Below are 11,503 nucleotides of genomic sequence, written 5' to 3'. Positions count from 1 at the left end.
GCCTAGGCTCCTTCCCTCAATTTCTCTTTCTTATCTTATTGTACTAGCTAGCAGTTCTAGCACTAAAGTAAGTAACACCGGGACATAATGGACAGCGTTGCGTTACCTTGATTTTACCAAAACAGCCTCTACTTTATCCCTATTATAGATATTTCTAGCTCTTGATTCCAGATACATGCACACTGCCATGTTAAGAAAAGTTTGTTTGTTCCTATGCTTTCCAATAACTTTTTTTTTTTAATGAAAATGGATATTGTATTTTGTCAAAAGTTTGTTGCTGCATTCATTCATCTGATCATATAATTTTTGTTGTTCTTGGTATTAATATCATCTATTATCTTTGTGGTTTTCCTAATAGTGAACTCAGCCTGCGTTCCTAGCATAAACCCAAACCTGATCATAGGGCATCATCTTTTTGCTATGTTGCTGTAACCTCTTTGCTAATATTTATTTTGTTGTCATTATTGATCAGGGATATCGAGCTAGAGCTTTTCTCCCTTTTGAATCTCCCTGGTTTAGGGATTTAGACAATATTGGTTTCATTGGAGGAATTTCGTAGGATCTCTTCTGTTCCTAGTTTTGCAAACTATTCATGTAATATTGGAATTGTTCTTTGAATATTTTATAAAAGTTGCTTGTAAATCCATCTGATCTTGGGTTATTCCCCCCTTTGGGGATTCTTTTGGGGCTTCTTTGATTTTTTTTTTTTACTTAGATTGACTTATTTAAATTCTCTATTTCTTGTTCTGTTCCTTGTGGGCATTTTATATTTTTTGTAAATATTTACAATTTCATTTAAGTTGTTGGTTTTATTTTTGTTGCTAGACAACATGATTCTAGTTCTCTTCTGCATCTGGGGCTGTTTTAGGCTAACAGCTAATCCTAATTGAAACAGTTTAGGCCAGGGCTTCTTAAACTTTTTCCAGTCCTTTTTGCCCAAGAAATTTTTATGGAACCCTGGGTATAGATATATAAAATAGGTATACACATCAAACATTTACTGATAATAAATCATAAAGAAATTTATTTTAAAACAATTCTTTAGTATACATATAATTTTACCATTTATTAAAGACAAAAGCCAATTTGCATGCTAATGAGATGGATGTGCTTGTTTCTTTTTACAAAAAGAATTAAATCTTGGTGGGATGTTTGATACTGCAGGACATAGAGCATCTTCAATGTTTTTCAGAGTTGATCAATATTTTGATTTTATAATAGTCAATGCTGAGAACACCACTTTACATAAATATGGCAGAAGTATGTTTAGGACCATTTAAGAAATTGTTGGAAATTCTGTCCTAATCCCAAGCCAAAATTCATTTACTGATTTTTTAAGAAACTCAAGTTTTAAACCTGTGTTGCTTGATAACTAGTAAATTCTTCTTGAACTTTTAATAGCAGATGACTGACATTTTTTATTTCAATTGAGTACAGCTTATGAACCCAAATTAGTTTTTTAGAACCAAAATTTGAAGGGAAGTATTTCTGAAACTATGTCCCCAGGCACTTCAGATGATCAATTATAACTCTTATGATGAAATCTTTGGGAAGGTTATTTTCAATTATAAAATCATTTGTAGTTGTAAACGTTTCTAAAGAACCACTTTTTACCTTATTCTTCCATATATTAACTTTTGATTTTATTTTTTAACATAAATATGTTAAAAAAAATTTCCCACGAGGCAACATGTTTAAATCACTGAGTTTTTCAAAAATATCTGACAAATAACAGTTTTGAAAGCCATAAGTCATTGGGAAAAAAATTAACAAAATGAGATTTCTGCTCAGTCAAAAATATAACAATTTCATCTTTCAAGTTCAATAATCTGTTTAAATTTTGCCCTCTTGAGAGCCACCTCACCTCTGCATGTATTAATAATAAGCCTTTGTAATCAAAGTCCAAGTCTTTCTAAATGTTTGAAAACAAACAAGTGTTAAGGCATGGCTTTGAATGAAGTTAATGATTTTGATAGTATCAAGAAGCACAATATCTAACTCTGGTGATATATATATTTTTTTGGCTAACAGTGCCTCTTGATGGATCATGCAGTGAGTAAAAGTGGTATGTTCATTGTCACCAGCTTTAACTTTTGCTACAAATCCAACATTCTCGCCCATCATTTCTTCAGCACGACCCGTACAGACTCCAATGCAATTTTTCCACTGTAAACCTTCATTTGTGAAAAATTCATCGACTTTAAGATATCTCTTGTGTGCCTTTCCAAAGAGTGACAAAACAATAATTCCTCATGTCCACTTCCTTCATAAACATATCTTACATGAAGTAACAACTGTGCCATGTTAGAAATACCAGTTGTTGCATCTAAATGAACTGCAAACTTTGGGCTGCCCTTAAGCCTGGTAATAAGCTTCTGGAGTTGTTCATTACTAATTTCGGAAATTCTTTTGGAAACAGTATTATCCAATAAAGGAATTTTACGAATTATATCCCCATACTTTTTTCCACGAACTATTTTTGATATTTTAATAGCACCAAGCAACATGAGATCTCTTATTGTGTAGGGCTTTTTATTGTTTGCAATTAAATAAGAAATTTCATAAGATATATGTAAATACTGTCGTTGACAGTGACAAATTTCTCAAAACATTGTTTTGCTTTATTTACAGGTTAATGGTGGGGGAAGGGGGGTGGTACCCAAAGTGAAGCCATGAATGGGATGGTCACTCAGGTCAACCAGTATTGACTAAGCGTATACAGCGTGCCAGGCAAAGACAGAGCCTGTCCTCGAGAGCTGACATTCTAACGGGGCAGACAGCAGCGGAAGGGTCTAGGCACAACCAGGCAGGTGCATCATCGGTCGGGGACCGTCGCCCCGCCATTCTGTGGCCTCCGTGTACCCTAGCAAGGCTTCCAGCAGAAGGTGGGCTTTCAGCGCTGCATCTCTCCCCGCCCCACTTTGCCCAGCCCGTCCCCCCAACCCGCGCTGGGGCTGCTTCCGATAACACCCCTACCCCATAGGATTGTAGGATCCGGGCTTTGGCCGCCCCTCCTCTCCGGGGTAAACTGAGGCCTCCTCTCCACCCATCCTCTGCCAGCTCGCTCACTTACTAGCCGGCCCGCCCTCCCTCCAGCGTCAGTCTGACCAATAAAGGTTCGGACAACGCGCCTCAGAAAGCGTGCCCAGGTCCTCGGAGTCACAGAACTACCATGCCCACAATGCATCGGGAGCAGCGGCTTCGGGTTGAACACCGAAGGCTTCTGGGAAATGAAGACGGGCATTGAGCCGGCTGCTCGTGAGCCCCTGAACAAGAGCAGCTCGCGGACTACCGTTTCCAGAAGGCGCCGCGGTGTCCCGCGACACCTGCAGCTGTGTGGGGGCGGGGCGCCCTGTAGACGTGCTCTCAGCCTGGGTCCCTTTTCTTTAGCTTGGGCCGGCGTGTCGTCTCTTGTTGTGATGTGAAAGGAGAGAGATGCTGAGCCCCGTTTTCCCGCAGTCACTGATGCGGTTTCTGCCCAGTCTGAACTCTTTGAGAGACAGTGAAGTGAGGCTTGTCATGGAAGGCTTTCCCACACCCACTGCCTCTAAAGGGCTTCCCTGCGGCAGGAGTCCCCTGGGTGAAATCACTGATGATTCCCGGCTGAGTTTCCCCCACACCCCACAGACTCGGAGGGTCACTCCCCAGCATGAGCTTTTTCGTGCGTGCGGGGTTTCCGTGTCTCGTGGAAGGCTTTCCACAGTCCTCAGAGCCCACCAGCACCCTTGCCCCACCCAGCGTGCCCACCCTCCCGGAGGGGGTGGAGGGTGGCCGTGGGAGAGCTCCTTCTTAGCCCCTGCTGCAGGAGGGGGCCCGGGGCATCCTTTCCCAGCTGGCTGCAGGGCGTCAGAGTCTTCCCCTGTAGATTATGAGCTCCTTGAGGGCAAGGATTATGGGTTTTGTTTGTTTTGTTTTTTGTATTCCATGCTTACCCCAGTGCCTGGCACATAAAAGAGGCTTAATAAACGTGTATTGACTGACTGCTGTTTGAGACACTGTACTAAATTCTAGCGCTATAAAGACAGGTGAAGAAACTGAGGCAGATGATGTAAGTGATTTCCCCAAGCGTACATAGGAGAACGTGGAAGAGCCTGGACTGGACCCGGGGTCTGGAGACTGCACATCCTGCCTTTTTCTCATTGAACCACACTATCCTTTGTACGCAGTGGTCACAGACTTTCAGAATTAAAAGGAACCTTGCGTAAAAGTGTCTCCGTGGCTCCTTAGGTTGCTGTTGGCCCCTCTTCCATTTGCGCCTCCCCTCTTAGCGCGTGCACTATTCGTGGGCAGAGGCTGTTTTCATCTTTCTTCTGCGCCAGTCCTTACTACAACGCTCGGCACATGGTGTTCAGTGTGTCTGACTCTTCGTGACCCCATGGACAAGAGATACTGTAGGGCTTTGCCATTTCCTTCTCCAGCGTGTCCCCATTTTACCAATGAGGAACTGAGGCAAATAAGGGTTAGGAGACTTGCCAGTGTCACATAACTGGTATGCGTCTGAGGCTGGGTTTGGACTTCAGTCTTCCTACCTACAGACCCAATACTTTATTCACTGCACTACCCAGCTGCCTACTAACAAAAATAAGCAAAAATATCTGATAGCGAGATTCTGACAAGGTATACGATATTCTGTCCTGGTAGCCCAGCCCCCTTCTCTCTACCACGAGGGAGAAGATGTTTCATTATATGTTGAACAAGACTTTCTTTTTAAAAAAAAAACACATTTATTTATTTTACATGCATTTATAATCTGTCCCTCCTCCTGCCCTCACCACGCTGAACCAAAATCATCATAAATTTGCATAATGCAGCAAAACACGTTTCCACATTGTCCGTGCCCCAAAACGTGCGGGTCCCTGAAGGTTGAGTTTGCCACCTCTCTCAGAGGAGACAATGGCATGCTTTATTTCCAATCCGTGGTTAATTACTGCAGAGATCAGAGTTCCAAAGTCTTCTGAATTTGTTCTCTCGACAACGATGTTGTCATTGTATAAATTATGCTCTTCGTTCTCCTCATATTATGCAGCATTGGTAAAGAAAGGTCCTTTCAGTCTGCTCTGAAACTGTCCGTGTTGTTACTGGTTAGGGCGCAACAGTATCTCATTATATTCATATTCTGCAATTTGTTCAGCCATTCTCCCAAAGAAGGACTTGCCCTTAATTTCCAATTTTTGGCAACTCTGAAAAGGGCTGCTATATGTGGTGCCCATGGGTCCTTTCCCTCTTTCTCTAATCTCTTTGAAATGAAGGCTTAGTAGTAGTCTATCTGGGTTAAAGGATATGCACAATTTGGTAACTTTGGGGGTGCTGTTTCAAATTTCTTTCCAGAACGGCTAGACCAAATCACAATTCCACCAACGTGTAATAGAGAGCCTGTTTTCCTGTAGCTTCTCCAGTATGTTTTTTAACCAAGATCTTCACTGGTTTTTCCATTATTGAGTTCAACTTTCCTTAATGATCTTCTCATTTATAGTCAACATACATATGGTTCTCTTCATTCTGCTTATTTCTCTCTGGATCAATTCATTGAAACTTTCCCATGCTTCTTGGAATTCCTCATATTTTTCATTGTATATTACATAACAATATGACATTCAGTTCATCAATTCATGTGCCATTGTTTTGGGAGGCATTTCCCAACCAATGGGTACATATACCCCAAAGGGTGCAGCGCTGAATGTTCTTGCTTACATTGGACTTTTGCTTGTGTCTCTTACTTCCTTGCGGTAAGTGGCCAAAAGAGATAGGACATGAACAATTTAATCAGTTTTTTTGGGTGGAGCACAGTTCCACATTGAAATACAGGAGAGAACAACTTCGCAGATTCCCGAACAGTGTATCAGGATGCCCATCATCTCACGGTCCCTCCACAATTGATTCCCCAACGTCACCTTTGCCAATTACACAGTATAAAGTGAAACCTCAGTTATAAATCCTGAGGAGTGGGAGTAGTAACAAACTTTCCCCCTATTATATATGTCTCATTCAAAATGAAGAATCCAAGAATTCATACAAAGACTGAACAAGGACAAGTTTTTTTAAAAGGAGGTAGCACTTAACATTGGTCCTTGAAGAAACAGATTTCAACAAGCAAGATGTGGGAGTGGGGGGATTCCAGGCATGGGGGGTAGCTAGCACAAATCCAGAGGGGGAGGGAAGGACACAATGGGAAACAGGTAATTTGCCACTCTGACCCCCCAGAAGATTTTCTCAGGGTAATGAGGTATTAAAGTATGAGCAAAGAGGGGCAGCTAGAAGGTGCAATGGATAGAATGCTGGAGTGGGAGTGAAGACCTGAGTTCAGATTCAGCCTCAGACACTTAATAGGGTGTGATCCTGGGCAAATCACCTGACTCCTGGTAGCCCTGGTTTCCCCAACTGTAAAATGGGGATGATCATAATAGCATATACATCCCAGGGCTGTCGTGAGGATAATGAGATAATCATTTTAAAGTGCTTAGCACAGTAACTGGCACATGGTGTTATTATTATATGACCAAGTAAGAGGTTCTGTCTGTAGTCCCTGAAGATATTTTGAAATTTCTTGGATCACTATCGTGCCTCCCATCCAGTGATGGCAAGGAATTCCACTACAAAGTCAAGCTCCTGGAGATTCCAGGAACCCAGATTCCAGCTCTAGAATGAGAAGAGGAGGCTTGCAGGTAATGACAGTCTCTTGGGGAGAAGACCACACAGGTCTTCCAAAGGTAAAGAAGCCGCAAGGAATGAGGCCAGGATGTAGGGGCAGCCAACACCTGGACCCTGCCTTCTGTGCCTAAAAGGAGTTATTTGGACAGCAAAGGTCCAATGGTAGGGGCTGCCTGTTAAGCAACCCCAAAGTTGTTTCCTTCCAGGGGTGAGATGGGTCTTTGGGGGTGATGAAAGAACTTATCATCATGTCAGGGGCTGCCTCCTTAGAAACCCCAAGTTGGTTTCTTTTCTGGGAGAAACAACATGGTAGTTATTTTATTATATACTATTTATTGCTTTTTTTGTTTAAATATATTTTCATTTTGTTAAATATTTCCCAATTATATTTAAAGAAATTTTTAACATTCATTTCCTAAAATTTCTGGTTCCAAATTCTCTCCCTCCCTCTATTTATTGCTTTTATTGAGTGAAATAATTGTATACAGCCAAACATTGTGAGAAGTGACTCCATGAGGCCAAGGTCACATGACTAAGGTTCAGCAAATCAAAGGAAAAGGGAGGAAGGGTCCCCCCTAGTGGGGGCTCAAGAACTAATTCTGATTTGGGAAATCGGCAACAATCCACACTCCTATTTAGCAAGACCACTACAGAGAGGTGGAACTGGGAGATAAAAGGTTTTTCCCTCTTCTTTTGGGGGCAACTCTATTGCTACCCCTACCCCACAAAAATTTTTTGGAAGAAAAAAAATAAAACCCTTGTGACATACATGCGTAGTCAAGGAAAACAAATCCCCATATTGACCACATCCAAAAATGTATCTCATTCTGTATCACCTCTGTACAGGAAGGTGTTTCATCACTGGTCCTCTGGAGTCATAGTTGGTTCTTACATCGATCAGAGTTCTTAAGTCTTTTAAAGTTGTTTTTATTTACATTGTTGCTCTGGTTCTGCTCATTTCACTCTGCATCAGTTCATACGTCTTACTAGGTTTCTCTGAAACCGTCCTTTCATTTCTTATTTGGAATACAAAGAGAAGAATGAAATAATCCCTAACTACAGGGAGCTGTACTTTACTAAAGGCATAGGACATGTACACGCAGTGGAGTACAAGGAAAACTAAGGCAGGAAACAGCACCAACAAATGGAGAAAATTAGGGAAGTCTTCATGGAGGAGGTGGCATCTGAGCCGAGTTTTGAGGGAAGATGAGGATTCTGAAAGAAAAGAGGTGAGGAGGAAGAGCATCATAGCCACAAGTGACGGCATGGCCAAAAGCATCAAAGCAATAGAGATGCCACATTCAAGAAATAGTTAATGGTCCAGTTTGGCTGGAATGTGGTATGAGAAGGCATAGAGTCATAAGGCTGGGAAAGTAGGAAGGAGCCAGGACATGAAAGTTCTTGAAGGCCCGCATAAGGGGTTTATCTTTTATCCTACAAGCCATGGGGATCCAGTGGAGGTTTGCAGGCGGGGCAACAACCATATATCTGTGCCTGAAAAGGATGATTTTGGCAGGTGTGTGGAAGACAGATTGGAGAAGACAAAGACTGGAATCAGAAGTATAGCTCGTTACCTGCAATGATGAAGGTCTTAAGTAACATGGCGAAGGTGTGACTGGAGAGAAGAATCTGAGATATTTTGGTGGCAAAATCAACTCCATTTGGGACCTGATTGGATATGAGATCATGGGAGAGGGAAGATCAAGAATGACTTTGAAGTTATACTTGGCTTTTCCACTTTGTTTCACCTTGTTGCTGGTGTTCAGATGGCTCTGGGTATCTCCCTGGACAGTAGGCGCTTGGTTGTAAAATATGAAAGAATGTGCTGCAAAGCAGAAAAAAAAAGACCTTGGGGGCAGGGAAGACACCTCAGGGTATGAGCAGAAACTCTATCCATAGAACTGAAGTGTTCCTCCTGGGCCAGGCCCTTTCAGATCAAGAGCATCTGACATCTGTCCTCTTTCGAGACCTACTTTTGGTACCAAGGAAACTTCAGCAGCTGCACCGTGGATACCCCAGACAGTCTGGGACACCAGCCAGGGCTCCCCGCCCCCCCCGTCAGAACTCGAGGATCCCTTGAAGGCCGAACTCCTGCACAATTGAAATTTGTTCAGCTTGGCCACTACACACATTCTATCCTATAAACGACTGCTTTATTGAGTTATGGTCCCTGTTTCTAGTTTTGACTTTGCCTCGGGGCAAAGGACAAAAAATGAGAGTGAGAGGAGGTATCCTATTACCAGCAGCTACAGTATGATGAATTATAGTGATCACATAAGAGGCCAAGAAAATACAAACAAAATTTGGGGCCCTGTAGGCTCAGATAAGGCAGCAAGATAGCTCAGTGGAGAGTGCTAGGCCTGGAGTTGGGAAAACCTGAGTTCAAATCCGGCCTAAGACACTTACTAGCTGTGACCTCAGGTAAGTCACTCAACCTTTGTTTGCCGTAATCCACTAAAGAAGGAAATGGCAAACCACTCCCGTATCTTTGTCAAGAAAACCCCACTGGCATGCTATGGTCTGTAGGGTCACAAAGAGTAGAATGTGACTGAACAACAAGAAGGCTCAGACAAGGCTGGGCAGAAATGGGGCGCGAGATGGCCTCTGTGTCCCTTCAGTCAATCAACTAGCATTTATTAAGCACCTAAAAGTGCTAGGCACTCTGTTAAGTGTTTTACTATTGGAACTGGCATAGTGGGCAGGGGCAGCCAGGAAAGACTTCTTACAGAAAGAAGGTGGCTCTTGAAGGAAGCGAGGAATCCCAAGAGGAGGGATGCACATTACAGGGATGGTAGGAGAGCTGACGTGAAGTTGTGGAGACAGGAGGTGGAGCGTCCGTGAGAGGAACAGCACGTTGGCCAGAATGATAAAGAGCAGAGTTTATAGTTGAGCTCCTTGGGGGCACTGTCAGCACACTGGCCTTTCTTTTTATACTCAGAAAATAATCCAATGCTCGGCACATAGTAAGGCCTTTAAACGCTTGTGGACTAAACAACTCATCTCGCAGACAACGGTAAACAGACCCAGCGAAGCCAATTGTGTGTGCACATGCAGACGTTGGCAGGCGTGAGGATGTACTGAAGTGGGGACGGGCTCGTAAGGCAGGAAGACCAGTTGTGATAGTCTGGGTGACAGGTGGGGAGGGCCAAAGCTGGGGTGGTATCTGTGCGTGGAGGCCACACGCAGGAGAAATGTTAGGGAAAGACACAACACTGTGATGCAACTGAACAGATCAGTGTGGCGAGGGTGACAAGCCCAGGATGGTTGTGAGCCTGGGTGACCGAGAGGATCAGTAAGGAGGAAGCTCACAAAGGGAATCGGTTTGGCGGACAAGATCATTGGTTGTTTTGGACAGGTTGAATTTGAGATGTCTGTGGGACACGCAGTTCAAACGTCCAGAAGGCGACATGAAACTGAAGCTCAGGAGAGATTAGGGCTAGATATATGTACCAATCTGGGAATCACTTCCATGGAGATGATAATGGAACCCATAGGCACAGAGGAGATGACCCAGGAAGAGAACAGAGGGCAGTGATCAGGAAAATGCCTTGAGTCTACACCCAGTTAGCGGCATGGCATGAATCTGTCCTAAGAGATGAGGGAAGTTGGTGAACATTAGAGCAGAGGGGCACCAAGAAAGCAGGAAGCAGAGAAGCATATAAATTGGGGGTGAGAATAACTGATCTGCTGAAGAGAAGAAAGTCTGGGGGACCTAATGAGGAAACATCTTTGCTTAGGCAGGCGGCAGTGCTGAAAGAAGACAGAAAACATGGTCAGACAGAGAAGTTACGAAAACCCAAAAAAGAGGGTATTCGGGAGTGCCAAGTGCAGCTGCCAAGAGGTCACAAAGGACAAAGAATGAGAAAAAGGCCATTGCATTTGGCAACTGATGAGATCCCTAGGTAACCCTGGAGAGAAGAGTTTTGGCTGAATCACGAGGTCAGAAACCAGTCTGCAGAGGGTTTAAAAGAGAGAGGAGGTAGAGACACCGGATGTAGATTAATTTTTACAAGATCTTTTTTTGGGGGTGCTAGGCAATGGGGTGAAGTGACTTGCCCAGGGTCACACAGCTAGTAAGTGTTATGTGCCTGAGGCCGGATTTGAACTCAGGTCCTCCTGAATCCAGGACTGGTGCTCTATCCACTGTGCCACCTAGCTGCCTCAGTAGATTAATTTTTAAAGGAGCTTATCTGAGAAGAGGAAGAGATCTAGGAAACAGCTACAGTGGCAGGGCCTAGTGAGGGAATCATTTGGCTTTGTTTGAAGGCAGGAGGGGAGGAAGTGGTAGATGGGGAGACTGGACATAAAAGCAGTTGGGATGACAGTGGGAGAAATTCCTGGAGAATATAGGATCAAGGAGAGAGAGAGAGAGAGAGAGAGAGAGAGAGAGAGAGAGAGAGAGAGAGAGAGAGAGAGAGAGAGAGAGAGAGAGAGACAGAGACAGAGAGACAGAGAGAGACAGAGACAGAGAGAGAGTGTTAAGCTTTGGCAAGGAGAGAGCTTCATTAGAGATTAAAGGAGAAGATATTGGAGGAGGATATCAGGGGGATGTGAGCACAGAAAAGAGGGAATTCCTGGAGAATGGCCTCCATCATTTCACATAAAGAAAACAGCTCTAGATCTGTGATCCCGATTCCTTTCTTGGGGATGAGCAGTCATGAGGGGCCCTAGACTGATGCAAAGGGCTAGAAGCAGAGAAATGTTCATTCAACCATTCAACAGAACATGTTAATTGTCTTGTACATTCAAGACAATGGGAAACAGACTGAAAACTACAGTCCCTGCCTGCTAGAAGCCTTCAATGTGAGAGGCATTATAAGACACACCCAAAATTCCACGTAGAATTCCAATGCAT

This window comes from Phascolarctos cinereus, unplaced genomic scaffold, assembly GCF_003287225.1.
Source record: "Phascolarctos cinereus isolate Bilbo 61053 unplaced genomic scaffold, phaCin_HiC Scaffold_726;HRSCAF=1367, whole genome shotgun sequence".
Taxonomy (NCBI): Eukaryota; Metazoa; Chordata; class Mammalia; order Diprotodontia; family Phascolarctidae; genus Phascolarctos; species Phascolarctos cinereus.
Note: the sequence above shows the minus strand (reverse complement) of the source record.